The following is a 16,071-nucleotide window of genomic DNA, read 5'->3' as shown; positions in this document are numbered from 1 at the left end:
TGGTTAAATCGATGCAGGAAATGCAACTTTTGGATATATGGAGGAGACAACACCCAAAGGAGAAGGAATACTCATATTATTCGGGTAGACATAAAACATACTTAAGGATAGACCTGTTCCTGTTGTCAGCCCACATCCAAGGGAGAGTTAGAAAAACGGAATATAAAGCTAGATTGTTATCTGATCACTCACCCCTGTTATTAGCAATAGAACTGGAGGACATCCCACCAAGAGCGTATAGATGGAGATTAAATTCCATGCTACTTAAAAGACAGGATTTTAGAGAATTAATTGAGCAACAAATTAAAATGTACTTTGAAATAAATACAGAATCAGTGAAAGATAAATTAAAGCATTTATCAGAGGGCAGATAATAAGTTATGTAACTAAGATGAAGAAGGACTACAATCGGGAAATAGAACAGCTGGAAAGGAAAATAGCAAGTACAGAAAAAGAATTAGCAACAAGGGAAGATACAACAAAAAGAAGAGAATTGGCAGACAAAAAAAACTGAAACACTACAAACATACAAGGTGGAGAAGAATATAATGAAGACAAAACAGAAGTATGAGCTAGGAGAAAAAACGCACAAAATACTAGCTTGGCAGCTTAAGACAGAACAAACTAAAAGAACGGTATTGGCATCAAGGAAAAAGGATAAACAAATTGCATATAACCCAATGGAGATCAATGAAAACTTCAAGGAATTTAACGAGCAATTATATTGAACCAAGAATGAAGGGAAAGAAGACAAAATAGATGAGTTTCTAGCCAAAACTGAACTACCGAAATTGCATGAAAAGGAGCAAAACAAATTAATAAAATAATTTGAAATAGAGGAAATACAGGATATATTTTTTTTCTTTGGCTTGGCTTCGCGGACGAAGATTTATGGAGGGGGTAAAAAGTCCACGTCAGCTGCAGGCTCGTTTGTGGCTGACAAGTCTGATGCGGGACAGGCAGACACGGTTGCAGCGGTTGCAGGGGAAAATTGGTTGGTTGGGGTTGGGTGTTGGGTTTTTCCTCCTTTGCCTTTTGTCAGTGAGGTGGGCTCTGCGGTCTTCTTCAAAGGAGGTTGCTGCCCGCCAAACTGTGAGGCGCCAAGATGCACGGTTTGAGGCGTTATCAGCCCACTGGCGGTGGTCAATGTGGCAGGCACCAAGAGATTTCTTTAGGCAGTCCTTGTACCTTTTCTTTGGTGCACCTCTGTCACGGTGGCCAGTGGAGAGCTCGCCATATAACACGATCTTGGGAAGGCGATGGTCCTCCATTCTGGAGACGTGACCCATCCAGCGCTGCTGGATCTTCAGCAGCGTGGACTCGATGCTGTCGACCTCTGCCACCTCGAGTACTTCGACGTCGAAGTACAGGATATATTAAAGAACAATAAAATACCAGGAGAGGACGGACTCCCAATAGAATTCTATAAAACATTTAAAGACTTATTAATTCCTCCTCTCCTGGAAGTAATGAACCAGATTGAAGAAACACAAAACATGCCAGATTCATGCAAAACAGCAATAATTACAGTAATACCAAAGATAGGGAAAGATCCACTAACACCAGCATCGTATAGACCAATATCTCTACTCAACACAGATTATAAGATAATAGCTAAACTATTAGCAAACAGATTGGCCGACTGTGTACAAAAACTAGATCAAACTGGATTTATTAAGAAAAGACGAACAACAGACAATATCTGTAAGTTCATTAACTTAATCCATGCAGTACAAGGAAACAAGACGCCAACAGTGGCGGTTGCCTTAGATGCAGAGAAAGCCTTTGACAGAGTAGAATGGAATTATTTATTCAAAGTACTACAGAGGTTCAACCTACCAGAGAAATATATTAATTGGATTAAAGCATTATATAAGGGACCATTGGCGAAGGTGACAGTAAATGGATAGATATCAAAGCAATTTAAAGTAAGTCCAAGGTGATCTGTCTGAGGTCGTCCATCGTGTAGAATGATATGAAATTACTTCTTTCCTTTGCGTGCCGCGTCATGCAGGCACTTCCGATTAAAGGTAGAACAGACCAAACGCTGGAGATAAACCCTTGCAAGTGTGAATGTGTTCAGTGTCCTGGTTAGGAATGGTCTAGTGTAAAAAGCCAAACCCCCATTCCTATCTCAGGACACTGAACGGCCTATTTAGTGGGACGCAATATGAAATAATTATGTGGTAATTGATTTTAATTTTCTCTCTCCATTTTACATCCTTCAATTAGAATGTCAGATCATGATATGAATGAATTCCCACAATGGTATAATTTTTATGCTTTTCTCATTGAGCTTATTGCTTCAACCTTGCGCAATCTCCTCAGAACACAATTTAAAACAGAAGAGCATGATCCTCTCACACTCTTGTGGCAAGCTCAATGCTGATAATTTTCAAGTGTGCAGTAGATGGAAATAAGTTAATTGTTCTTTCTTGAACTCTGGAAATAGCATCTAAAAATAAAAAGCAGTGCAGTTGGTTCCAATGAGTGGTACCACTTATATTGCACTTTGTGGTATAATTATCAATAGTTATGGTGTGTGTCAAGGATGCTCCCATTGTTGGAAAAGGGCACATGGGCACACCTTACATTTCCTGAGGATCCTATAGGTAATTACACTGATTGGAACCATTTACGTGAGAGTGAGATAATGATTTGTCAATTTGGATCAATCTTGTCAGCATAACAGATATGGAATTAGGTATTGGTAGTCATTGACAAGATATATTAAAATTTACAAATCCTAGAAGCAGCCAGCATATTTCAAAGGGAAACAGAATTTGCACTTTCAAGAGTTGATTTCTCACTGTTAGTTATTGTAATGGATTTATTATTAGGACAACAAGTGAACAAAGCTGTACTTCCATATTAACACATGAATGTAAGTAGCAATTATCAGCTGACACACTTGGACAATTTCTAGCTATACCATTACTGTAGTTCAGACTTTAATGGTATATTTTGTTTTTTTTTGTAAGTCTTTGTTGATTGCATGGCCTGAAAATGTGACTGTGTAGCACTGTTTAGTTCAGGAGTAGGAAAATGAACATTTCCCCTTTGGGACTTGTTTTGGATGACTCCAGGATCATTCAGAAGGTACAATGGATTAAAGCCACAGTTGTCTTGGATCTCATGCAGTTGAATAGGCCTGATATGAGATACTATCTGTCCTTTGTGTGAGGATCAGCTATCAGAAATCATTGGTTGTAGTGGTGATGAGAGAGAGGTACTGGTGATGGAAGAGGGGTTTGCAATTCTGGATTGGCATTGGAGGACTACAACCTCAGGACTAGAGTGGAAGACAAAGTTAGAAGTGGTGCGTCATCTGAATAATGCCAGAGTGGGAAACCATGTCTTGGGTGCTGTAGCTGGTGGTAGAGATGACCGATCTGGTTGGGATATCAGTGAGTTGGAGGAGATTGTGTCAGGAGAACAAGACGTGGTAGGGGTGGTGGGACTGGTGATAGGGGTCTGTTGTCTGGGGAAAGCATGGTCAAGTTCACAGCCCCAGTGCAGGATATGCTGAGGGAGACCTCTTTTAAGATGCGCAGAAACAATCTTCTCACAGATAATACACATCTGAAAATCCTGCAGTGCACAGTGACATTCAAAGTGACTCAGAGTTCAGTACTTATCAGGCACATGAATACTCTGGAACAAAGAAATACGGGGAAGTTGAGTTCCATTTGGGGGGGGGGGGGGCCTCGCAATTCACTTTTGCATATAGAAATGGGTAGTGGCCTTGTGGAGTTTGAAGTTCAAGGGCTATTTCAGCCCAACACTGGCACCATCATCCATCATCCTCCCAATATGTTTGGTCAGCCCAAACAGTTTTATTATGTGTTTCAGAACAGGAAATGGGAAAAATTTTAACTTTCTCATTCCATTTTCATGTATTCACTGGACATTTTGTGACATTTTGTGATATTAGTAGTTGTGAATATAATGGGAATCTGCTTAACTCACAATACAGTAGCACACTGAAGGGATTAGTAGAAAATAGATCTGCTGCAAGTGACATCACAGATGAAGTTTGGTTCAGAGTAAAGATGACACTGTTGATTTATAATTGTAGCAAGGTCGCTATGGCTACAGCTAGGTTACAGCTCTCGGTTATAGCCCTAAGGCTGTGGCTCGAATCCGCAGGAGAAGAAAGACACACACACACCAGTAGAGTGTATTTGACACTGAGCTTATTCACTGGCAGCCCTGCCTATTATAGTCAGCTCGGCTGCGTCATCATGAGGGTGTGGCTTGAGCGGGCCAGCTGCCGATTGGTTACGTTGGATGCCCGGGCCCCAATTGGGCCCCCTGCGATTCACCAGCAGTGATTTGCCAGTTTCACCGCTCTGCCGGCTACCTATGGAAACGGGCGCTTCAGACCGCACAAAGCTTTGTCGGTCACTGCGTTCGACGGCCATTTCCTGTGTCAGCCCGAGGAGCGAGCCACTACACAGTACACAAAAGAACATGAGAAACTCAGCAGGTCATGCAGCATCTACAGGAAGTAAAGGGTGAGCTCCCCATCCCATTCCATTCAGAGAGTTATCCCCTCCCCCTATTACTTCTCAGCCTTTTTCTTCCTCTTCCACCCTCCCACCGATGACATCTTACCTGTTGGTCTGTACTCCTCTTTCCCCCTTCCTCTACTCTCCCAACCTTTTTATTCAGGTGAATGTCTGCTTTTTGTTCATTGCTTGACGAAGGGCTCAGGCCCGAAATGTTGGTTACCCTTTACTGCGTGGTATGCTGAGTTTCTCCAGCACCTTTGTGTATTGCATGACAATCACAGTTTCTGCGGACTTTCCTGTTTAACACTGTTTTAAAATTGCAACGCACCACCAGGTGGCAAAATTCTTTTATCTTCCTGTTTTGGCCACATTGTGGCTTTCAACCCAAGATTTCCTGCAAGAGTTCCTTTAAAATGAAAATTGTTTTTCTTAAATGTGAAGATTCATAAGAAATGCACACAAAAAAAGCACATTTAGAACCGAACCCTCAAAGAGATTACAGGGATTATTTTAAGAATGATTTTTTGTACTCTGCTTGAAATTTCTTTTTTTTAAGATCATCTGCTTGGAAAAGAGTTCCTTCATGTTGATGTTCCAAGGTTAGCTGGTTCGGACACTTAGGTAAGGTTTTATGTTCAATGGGTTGGGTCAGTGTGACTTCCTTACTTTTCCACACACAAGAAAAGGGGAGCTTGCATTTATATAGGTTCTGATGAGGGGTCTTCAACCAGAAACAGACTGGATTCTCTCTCCGCAGATGCTGCTTGAGCAGCTGAGTTATTTCAGCTTTGATGTTTTTGTTTCAGATTCTGGCGTCTACAGTTTTATTTGTTATAATGGTAGTTTGCACTAGGTTAAATGTTCATTTTAAATCTAAGGCCAACAGATTTTTGTTAACTAAAAATACTACGTCAATGAGACAAACACATGCATGTGAAATCAAGTCACATACTATTCCTTAATGCTGGTAGGCTAAAGGCTAAATGGCAAGTTCTCATTTCTTTAAGTGGTGTCTTCATATTCAAGTTTACTATCATCAGACTGTACAAACACTACTCTGGACCATGATTTACCCAGGTACAGGATATTGTTCATCAATCTCACAGCCTGTGAGAAGAAGCTATTCCTCAGCCTGTAAGTCTTGATTTTGATGCTCCTGTACCTCCTTCATGGTAGTGGGTCAAAGATATAGATGCTGGATGGAAAGGGTCTTCTATAATTCTTTTTGCCCTATTTAAGCAACTCTCCCAGTAAATTAACTCAGTAGAGGAAAGAAACACTATCTTCTCGGCTGTTTTGATGACCCTCTGTTTTGAAATCCAGTTCAGTGCTCTCAATTGGGCTCCTGTGAAAAGTGGCCTTCTACTAACTGAACAATTCACCAGTTAAGTACATTTTTTGTGGATAGTCTCAGCATTACAGAAAAATGCTAATCTTTGCAACTGGAGACATGCTTGAATGTTACAAGGTATCAGTTGTTCCTCCCAAATTGTCCGCATCCTGACAAAGTTGCAACCTGGCAAAGTTAGTCCCTTTCACACTTGCAAGTGGTCACAGGAATTACAGCCAATAGGCCGAAAAAGGCTCTTGTGTGAAAGGAAGATCTTCTCCATGCCGGTGTCAGATGATGTCATTTCACACCCGGGGTAGACTGCCTCGACCCCTAGTAGAATTCCCAGCATCTGCAGATGGCGGCATTGCAATCAGGCAAATGTAGAATGGGCAATTGCATCCTGGGATAGAAAAGTTTTTGCGTGAGTGCAGGAACATGAAGGAAAGATTAAAATGAAGGTATAAACTTTGCCATGGGAAAGTCGTAGCGGGAGAGAGAGAGAGAGAGAGAGAGAGGAAATAAATAGCAATAGCGGACTATTTTTAAGCAGCGTGGGAATGTTGGTAGTGCTATAGCACACGATTTATAAAGACTGGGAAAAAAGCAATGGTGAACCTGACTTCCCAGAATGCCATGCGGCAGAGAAATCCCTCCATGAATGGTCCATGCATGCCGCCATGCATACAGCCCTTTCTCTGCCACATGGCATTCCGGGAGGGCAAGTCCGCCATCGCTTTTTCCCACGGTATTTATAAATTATATGCAATAGTGCTAACAACTTTCCGTTGCTATATAAATTGCACGCTATTGAACTACAAACTTTCCCACGTTGTATAAATTATGCATTAAAGCACTACCAACTTTCCAACCCTGTTTAAAAATTGTCTGCTATTGCTATTTATTGCTAACACCTTCCCACAGTCCCTTATAAAGTTTTTTATAGGTCAGCACAACGGGCTGAAGGCTCATACTGTGCTGTACATAAAGCTTAATTATGTTATCATTAGACATGATTAATTTTGTTAAAATATAAGAGCATAATGCATTTAGGATCAGGATTTAGGGCAGGTCCACCATTGCTTGATGAATCATGACATCAACCAGTAGAAGGTAGAACATTCCTAACCCTGGGAATTGCTCCTTGCAAGTGTGAATGTGTTCAGTGTCCCAGTTAGGAGTGGTCAAATGTGAAAACCCAAATCCCCATTCCTAGCCCAGGACTTTGAACGGCCAATTTAGTGAGACACAATTGTGAAAGGGGCTTAAGATCATAATACATTGATCAGGATTTAGGGCAGGTCCACCATTGCTTGATGCGTCATGACGTCACTGGTAAAAGGTAGAACAGTCCTAACCCCGGGGATGGCTCCCTGCAAGTGTCCCAGTTAAGAGTGGTCAAAGTGAACAGAAAAAACACTATTCCTACCCTTTTACTCTTGCATCCCACTAAATTGGCCGTTCAGTGTCGGAGGATAGGAATGGCATTTGACCACCCTTAACTGGAGGGGGGGGGGTGGTGTAAGCACAGGTGGACATGGATAGGAGAGAAAAGCTGATAATTGATCGGGGGAGGGAGCTAGCTCTGTGAATGCTGATGGATGAAAGGGGGAGGGGGATAAGGAAAGAGAGAGAGACAAGAGGTGGAGGAAAAGAGGCAAAAGGATAGGGTATGTGAGGGTCAGGGATTGGTGGGGGCATAATGGAAATAAGAAAAAGCTACAAAACAAATACCATATAACAAAAGAGGATATGGCATTTGTTTTGAAAATATGCTTCCCAGATCTAATTTTAGTTTTGAATCACTGGTCTGAAGTAATTAAAGGAAAATTTCACACATATCCTGTCCAGCTGCTCAAAAAAAAGTATTGTGTTATGTTTATCTGCTTTGAAAGACACATTTTCATTCAGATTATAGTTCTTCAGTTGAGTTCTTTGTTCTTGTTCCTGTCTTGCTGTAATAGCAACTGATTGCCTATAGATGCCACAATGGAGTTAGTCTAGGAATGTAATCCCTTCACTTAGAACCATCTTGTCCATGTTGGATTAATGCAATGCACAGATATTTTAAAAAATGAGTTATTGTTTCCTTCAGAAATGTTCATAATCTAATAATTCTGGAGAAATCAAATTCATATTAGCCGAGATGTCCAGCAGTACAGGAGCATGCTGCTATCTTTCCTAATGAACACTACGGCATTAAAAGAGCATCAAGGTTGCAAATGCTGGAATCTTGAGCAGACACAGAATTGCTGGAGGAACTCATCAGATCAGTCAGAGTCCATGGTAATTAATGGTCAGTCATTGTTTTGAACTTGGACCCTTTAAAATTACTGCACCATTTTTCTTCTAATTTTCATGGCATTCATGGTCAATGAAAACATCACGTACAAGCTCAAAGCAAAACATGTTTTTGTTGAATTTTAATTCTAAACATGAGGCTCAAAGCACAATTTTAGACTGACATTTGAGCATTTTTAAAAACTTTTTGGAGATAATGGTCTTTGCTGTCAGGTCAGCATCCATTGTCCAACCCTAGTGGCCTTTGAGAAGATGGTGGTGAACCCCTTTAAGGAACTGTTTTCACCCTTTTAGTGAAGATTCTTTCACAGAGCTGTTTGAGAGGGATATTTAGAACTTGGACCCAGTAATAATAAAGTAACAATAAATGTTCCAAGGAAAGGATGGTGTGTGATTAAGAAAGAAACCTGCAGTTGGTGGGAGTCTCATGCACCCACTCTAGGGTGGCCATTCCAAAAGGAGGAGATGGTCAAAGGTTTATAGTGTTTGCATTTGTTTTAGCATACAGTTCAAATTTTATTTAAAAATCTAATTTTTTTTGAAACTATATATATCAGTGATTTTCAACCATTTTCTTTCCACTCCATACCACTTTAAGTAATCCTATGTCATCAGGGTTCTGTGATTAGTAAGGAATTGCTTAAGGTGGTGCTTGAGTGGGAAGGGAAGGTTGAGAATCACTACTCTAGACCCAATTGTTACTGAAATATTTTGCTTGAGAAAAATTGTTATTGGCCTATTTCCTTTGGAGTTATGAAACCGTGCACATAACGAGTCAATTAGGTATGATTAAAACAGCGGTTTTCAAACTTTTTCTTTCCACTCATGTACCACTTTAAGCAATTCCTTACTAATTACAGAGCACCTATTGCATAGGGAATACTTAAAGTGGTATGTGAGTGGCAAGAAGAAGGATGACAACCACTGAGAACACTGCCTGAAAAATTCCTGCAATGATATTCTGGAGCTAAGATGATTAACCTCCAACAACCAATGCAATCTTTCTTTGCGAAATATATAATTTCAAAAATTAAAGTATTTTTCCCCTTTTGTGGTTTGATTTCTGTGTCACCAGGGTTCTTCTTGGCACACCCAGTCATGCTCTGTTTTGATATTGTGAGGGATGAGTAAAACTAATATGAAAATATGAGAGATGAAGAAAGCTAGTATGGATATATGTGTAATGAATAAAGCCAGTATGAATAGGATAAGGGTAGATAAACCTCCTTTGAAGAAGACCGCAGAGCCCACCTCACTGACAAAAGACAAAGGAGGAAAAACCCAACACCCAACCCCAACCAACCAATTTTCCCTTGCAACCGCTGCAACCGTATCTGCCTGTCCCGCATCGGACTAGGCAGCCACAAACAAGCCTGCAGCTGACGTGGACATTAACCCTCCATAAATCTTTGTCCGCGAAGCCAAGCCAAAGAAGAAGAAAGAGATAATAGAATGTAGGAAGTAAAGTTAGTCTGAATAAGGTAAGGGTCTTCTAGCCTTAGAGAGAGAAATCTTCATCCGCGAAGCCAAGCCAAAGATGACAGAATTAGCAAGTTCTGCATATAAGAATTAGTAAGCCCTGAGGGTTGGGAAGGTGTGAATAAGGACAAAGGCAGGTGAATAAGGACAATGACATGATGGGACACAGACAGGATACCCCTGATCCTCCAAGTTCACAGAAACAGCACATAGGCAGACAGGATTTCCTAATGCCAAACTTATCCAGGAGGCAGAAGAATGTTAGGGGGGTGAGAGTACCTCTACACTGAAATGAACTGTATAAAAGTTGGGTGAGCCCCAGTATATGTGTGTATTCCCAGGGTAAGGGGAAAGCACCCGTGAGCAGGAAAGGGCTTTGGCAAATACTAGAGCGCATCGGATGTCCCCCAAAGTTCCTCAACATGATTATCCAACTGCACGAAAACCAACAAGGACGGGTCAGATACAGCAATGAGCTCTCTGAACCCTTCTCCATTAACAATGGCGTGAAGCAAGGCTGTGTTCTCGCACCAACCCTCTTTTCAATCTTCTTCAGCATGATGCTGAACCAAGCCATGAAAGACCCCAACAATGAAGACGCTGTTTACATCCGGTACCGCACGGATGGCAGTCTCTTCAATCTGAGGCGCCTGCAAGCTCACACCAAGACACAAGAGAAACTTGTCCGTGAACTACTCTTTGCAGATGATGCCGCTTTAGTTGCCCATTCAGAGCCAGCTCTTCAGCGCTTGACGTCCTGCTTTGCGGAAACTGCCAAAGTGTTTGGCCTGGAAGTCAGCCTGAAGAAAACTGAGGTCCTCCATCAGCCAGCTCCCCACCATGACTACCAGCCCTCCCACATCTCCATCGGGCACACAAAACTCAAAACGGTCAACCAGTTTACCTATCTCGGCTGCACCATTTCATCAGATGCAAGGATCGACAATGAGATAGACAACAGACTCGCCAAGGCAAATAGCGCCTTTGGAAGACTACACAAAAGAGTCTGGAAAAACAACCAACTGAAAAACCTCACAAAGATAAGAGTATACAGAGCCGTTGTCATACCCACACTCCTGTACGGCTCCGAATCATGGGTCCTCTACCAGCATCACCTACGGCTCCTAGAACGCTTCCACCAGCGTTGTCTCCGCTCTATCCTCAACATCCATTGGAGCGCTTTCATCCCTAACGTCGAAGTACTCGAGATGGCAGAGGTCGACAGCATCGAGTCCACGCTGCTGAAGATCCAGCTGCGCTGGGGGGGGTCACGTCTCCAGAATGGAGGACCATCGCCTTCCCAAGATCGTGTTATATGGCGAGCTCTCCACTGGCCATCGTGTCAGAGGTGCACCAAAGAAAAGGTACAAGGACTGCCTAAAGAAATCTCTTGGTGCCTGCCACATTGACCACCGCCAGTGGGCTGATATCGCCTCAAACCGTGCATCTTGGCGCCTCACAGTTCGGCGGGCAGCAACCTCCTTTGAAGAAGACCGCAGAGCCCACCTCACTGACAAAAGGCAAAGGAGAAGAAACCCAACACCCAACCCCAACCAACCAATTTTCCCCTGCAGCCGCTGCAACCGTGTCTGCCTGTCCCGCATCCGACTTGTCAGCCACAAACGAGCCTGCAGCTGACGTGGACTTTTACCCCCTCCATAAATCTTCGTCCGCGAAGCCAAGCCAAAGAAAAAGAAAGAAGAAAAAGTTGGGTGAGCCCCAGTATATGTGTGTATTCCCAGGGTAAGGGGAAAGCACCCAACTTTGCATTGTTGTATAATAAATGTTTGTTCTCAATTTTTTGTCTCGAGCAAATTCTGTGAAGGTACTTCTGTTTCTCACAATATCAAAGATAGTCATTGTTTTTTTTAAGAGATACAGCATGGTAACAGACCCTTCTGACCCATAAGCCCTTGTTGTCCGATTACACCCATATGACCGATTAACCTACAACCCCATACAGTATGAATATGGAATGTATGAGGAAAGTGGAGCACCCAAATAAAGCCCCCATCTTATTTCTGAAATGTAGCTCTTTGAAGTTAGCTTGGGAACTGTATGATTCTGTTGAAGTTCAAACTGCATTAATGAGCAGGTTTTAAGTGCCAAAAATGCCACCTGACAGCACTGTCAGTAAATACTTTCCATCAATTTTCTTATGGTTGGAGTGGAATGTTTGGTTGCTAATTATCTGGACTGAATTTGCCCTTTTTGAGATCTGAACAAGTCGGCCTTTATTCACATTTTCTAAGTTGTATCTATTTGAAATAGATTGACGAGAGGTGTGGCTAGTTTTGAATGGCAAGACTTCAGTACCTCATTCAGAAAGTCATTTGGTCACAATATCTTTGCTGTATCTGGTGCTCTCTGCCAATTCTTGATGTCATTCAATGTGAGTCAAATTAACAGTTGGCTTTGTGATGGATGGAGATCTCAGCAGAAAGCTATGGTGGGTCATCACTTCTGGCTAAAATTAGTTGGGAATGCTTCACCCTGTCTCTATCAGTCACATGCTGGGTCCCACTATTACAGAAAATGGAGATGTTCTTGGTGCTGCCTGTGATATGGCAGGACTGCAGATCTTTGATTTGATTCATTCCTTGTGGGAACATCTCGCATATACCACTCAGGAAGTGCTCAGTATGGAATGTCCTCAATACCTTCTGAAAACAGCCCGTTGAAGTTATTTGGCAGAATGCCTCATCACTTGAACATTCAGCCAGTGCCAAAACCTTCTGGGTGACGTTGAAAAGGGACCACTCTGGCAGGTATTTCGTGCTCCACTATTTGTTACCTTTGAGGTAACTGCGCTGAAGATGAGACTGTCAAGATTTCCTTCTAGTCTGTGTATTTGCCAGGAAGGTCCAAAAATAGATGCTTTTGTGGAGGTTACATATGACTTTGCATTCAATGGCTATTCTCATTGATACAGTCTGAGCCAACTGCTGCTGGAAGATTATTAAATGGGTAGAAGATGCCTTTGGTCTGTCCAAAATTTGCTGCCCTTGCAGTGTGAGGAGCTGTGCATGTGAATATGGCAACCTGACACTTTCAAGGGAATGAGGGGCACACTGAAGAAGTTATGGGAGAGGTTAATTGGGGAAAGGTCCTGCTACTATTGTACAATGAGGAGCTGGAAGGTAAGTAAAAATCCCCTGGACTCTTTTGTCCTGCAACATTTGTAAGACAGACTTCTAGTTATACCACACGTTTCACTAAATCAGGAAGTGTTAAAGTTCCCTCCAACCAATTAAGTATTCCTATTATAATGTCAGAAACACAGCAGCGGCTGATTTGTACACAGCAAAGTCTCATGAATAGAGAATAATAATGACTAAACAATAGGCTTTCTAATTGTGCAGTTTGAGGCCTTGCAACGAGGGAGAATGGTGTGTGGAATTAAAATGGTTGGGGCCATGGATATTTTTTTTTCACATCCTTCTGAAAGAGCAGATGGAGCTTCTGCTTAATGTTTCATTGGGGGAAAAAAAAGATATGAAGTGCTTTTTCAAGGCCAGACACTGGGTGGGCGTGGAGGGAGGAGGGGAAGATCAAATTACAGGATGCAAGGAGGTAAATTCTAGCTCAATTGTGGCTGGCAGATGCATTCCCCCCCCCCCCCCCCTCCCTTGTATTAATTGTCACCTCTGTGCTTATTTGTTAATTCTATTGGGGAAGCCCTGTGATGGTGAAATTTCCATTGATGAAGACCAGCTGCGTCCACTGAGTTGCTGGGGTTAAATACAGAAAGTATTTTGTTGATTTTCTTTTGGCAACATGATTACAATTTGTTGTATTTTGGCACAACTTGCTTGAAAGTGGTTTTATTTTTCATTTCTTAAGTAATTTCTGAAAGCAGGGTAGTGACTGAGATGCATTGCAAATAGAAATCATTATGAATGCTATGCTAGGAAAGTTGTTAAGCATAAACCATTTTACCTCATTCAAGATCTTTTTCCTTATGATATTCTTTCTCTTCCCTGCTTCGTATTTGTACTTCTGCCAATATGGAGTATGTAGTTTTATTGAAAATAAATCCATTATTGCTCTGTTTGTATGTGTAACATCCAGTCGAGGAGAATCAGGAAGTTCTGAGAGAAGCACAAAAATAGCAGATACTGGAACATTGAGCAAACAATGAGAAGCTGGAGAGCGTTATTGGGCCAGGCAGCATTCTTGGGAGAAATGGTCAGTCAATGTTCAGGGTCGGGACCCTTTATTGAGACCATCTTGACGAAGGATCTCACCTGAACTATCCATTTAGCTCCGTAGATGCTGCCTAATCCACTGAGTCCCTCCAGAGAGGGACTTCCTCTGGAAGTTACTAGCCTGGATTTAGTAAATGGATTCAGTCAGTCCAGGCAACTAATAGGCATGCTCCAATTGTTCTCAAGCCAAGGAAACAAAGCATCTGTAAAATGTGCATGAGTTCATGACCGAGTTTAAATTTGTGGTGGAGGAAGGAGGAACGAAGTCTAATATGGTGTGAAACTTGAGGATATTGCATTACATTTTTTAAATCTAAAAATTCTAAATCATTATAGAAATACATGGAAAAATTAATCTTGGGAGAATTCTTCAGCTGAGGCACCTCACACAATTGATTTTGCTTTTAATATTGAAGTTATGAAGGTTCCCAAACCAGTAAGGGATGCTGTCAGACATGATTATTAATAAATTGCCAATTTGGATCATGAGGGATAATCCTGTCTGTTGTTGTAATGTTGGGAAGAAAATTCAAAGTAGCTTTCATAGGAGAATTTAAATTCTTGTACTTTACTTTTTCCTTCCTTATTTATCTTTAAGTTATTTGTTGCTGCTTGTTATATTCAGACAGTGTAGCTGTGTAGTTATCAGTTAAACCACCACAAGAATGATGGAAAATAAACCAACTTGACATGAGAAAGAAAGAGAAACCAAACAGTTGAGATAGCAGATGCCTGGTGTTAAGGGTCATTCAACTTTTCTGGTTGCAAAGGTGACCAAGGACAGATAAGAGAACCATGGAGCATTTGTGCTGGTTTACCCAACTCTTGGATAAATGATCTCAGAATCATGAGCGTCCTAGACCAGGATTCATTTAAACATTCTAGAAGATAGGAAGAAAACGTATTCTTGATGAAAGGCTTGGGCCGGAAACATTGGTTATATATTTTATGCCTCTTATGGATATTGTAGGTCCTGCCGAGTTTCTCCAGCACTTTTGTGCATTTAGTATAAAATAATAAATATTCCTCAACATGATTATCCAACTGCACGAAAACCAACAAGGTCGGGTCAGATACAGCAATGAGCTCTCTGAACCCTTCTCCATTAACAATGGCGTGAAGCAAGGCTGTGTTCTCACACCAACCCTCTTTTCAATCTTCTTCAGCATGATGCTGAACCAAGCCATGAAAGACCCCAACAATGAAGACGCTGTTTACATCCGGTACCGCACGGATGGCAGTCTCTTCAATCTGAGGCGCCTGCAAGCTCACACCAAGACACAAGAGAAACTTGTCCGTGAACTACTCTTTGCAGACGATGCCACTTTAGTTGCCCATTCAGAGCCAGCCCTTCAGCGCTTGACGTCCTGCTTTGCGGAAACTGCCAAAATGTTTAGCCTGGAAGTCAGCCTGAAGAAAACTGAGGTCCTCCATCAGCCAGCTCCCCACCATGACTACCAGCCCCCCCACATCTCCATCGGGCACACAAAACTCAAAACGGTCAACCAGTTTACCTATCTCGGCTGGACCATTTCATCCGATGCAAGGATCGACAATGAGATAGACAACAGACTCGCCAAGGCAAATAGCGCCTTTGGAAGACTACACAAAAGAGTATGGAAAAACAACCAACTGAAAAACCTCACAAAGATAAGCGTATACAGAGCCGTTGTCATACCCACACTCCTGTTCGGCTCTGAATCTTGGGTCCTCTACCGGCATCACCTACGGCTCCTAGAACGCTTCCACCAGCGTTGTCTCCGCTCCATCCTCAACATCCATTGGAGCGCTTTCATCCCTAACGTCGAAGTACTAGAGATGGCAGAGGTCGACAGCATCGAGTCCACGCTGCTGAAGATCCAGCTGCGCTGGGTGGGTCACGTCTCCAGAATGGAGGACCATCGCCTTCCCAAGATCGTGTTCTATGGTGAGCTCTCCACTGGCCACCGTGACAGAGGTGCACCAAAGAAAAGGTACAAGGACTGCCTAAAGAAATCTCTTGGTGCCTGCCCCATTGACCCCCGCCAGTGGGCTGATCTCGCCTCAAACCGTGCATCTTGGCGCCTCACAGTTCGGCGGGCAGCAACCTCCTTTGAAGAAGACCACAGAGCCCACCTCACTGACAAAAGACAAAGGAGGAAAAACCCAACACCCAACCCCAACCCACCAATTTTCCCCTGCAACCGTGTCTGCCTGTCCCGCATCGGACTTGTCAGCCACAAACGAGCCTGCAGCTGAC

General features: G+C 42.5%; 1 long non-coding RNA gene across 1 annotated transcript in view; it reads left to right on the top strand.

Annotated features, from left to right (window-relative positions):
- The first annotated feature begins 4,127 nt into the window (after positions 1-4,127).
- Positions 4,128-16,071, top strand: part of LOC138746528 (uncharacterized) — a 55,454-nt gene continuing 43,510 nt past the window's right edge. Inside the window, exons 1-2 of the long non-coding RNA XR_011347007.1 lie at positions 4,128-4,517; positions 5,071-5,135. This is a non-coding gene — a long non-coding RNA (uncharacterized lncRNA). The remainder of the gene's footprint in view (positions 4,518-5,070; positions 5,136-16,071) is intronic.

This window comes from Narcine bancroftii, chromosome 12 (genome assembly GCF_036971445.1).
Source record: "Narcine bancroftii isolate sNarBan1 chromosome 12, sNarBan1.hap1, whole genome shotgun sequence".
Classification (NCBI taxonomy): Eukaryota; Metazoa; Chordata; class Chondrichthyes; order Torpediniformes; family Narcinidae; genus Narcine; species Narcine bancroftii.
The sequence above is the reverse complement of the archived record's forward strand: the minus strand, read 5'-3'. Positions and strand labels throughout refer to the sequence as shown.